Raw genomic sequence first — 465 nt, 5'->3', positions numbered from 1 at the left:
GTTGCTTCACCTATTTTTGACTCTAATTCATAGAATGTCTGCTATGGAAATTTGCATGTCTGTGCACTAGTTCGATAAGGTAAAGTTTCTTTATGAAGACTCACCTTGTCATTCTCTCTCTCTCTCTCTCTCTCTCTCTATATATATATATATATATATATATATATATATTCACTGAAAAAAACATAGGTTTCACACCAGTTATAGTTAGGTAGAAATTTTACTCGCATAAAACCATTGAAATTCCCACGTTATAGTTAGTTGGACTCACTATAACTTGCGCGTGCAATGCACTGCTGATGACGTCACATATTACATCACTCATGACATGGTCAGTGACATCACTCATGACATCACTGATGACATCTCAAATGACATCACTGATGACAACATCCTTGTGACATAGTGGCAGACCTCCTATCAGCATAAAATAACCTTTGACACACACATTCAAAAATAGAAACT

This window comes from Lissotriton helveticus, chromosome 9 (genome assembly GCF_964261635.1).
Source record: "Lissotriton helveticus chromosome 9, aLisHel1.1, whole genome shotgun sequence".
Lineage (NCBI taxonomy): Eukaryota > Metazoa > Chordata > Amphibia > Caudata > Salamandridae > Lissotriton > Lissotriton helveticus.
Note: the sequence above shows the minus strand (reverse complement) of the source record.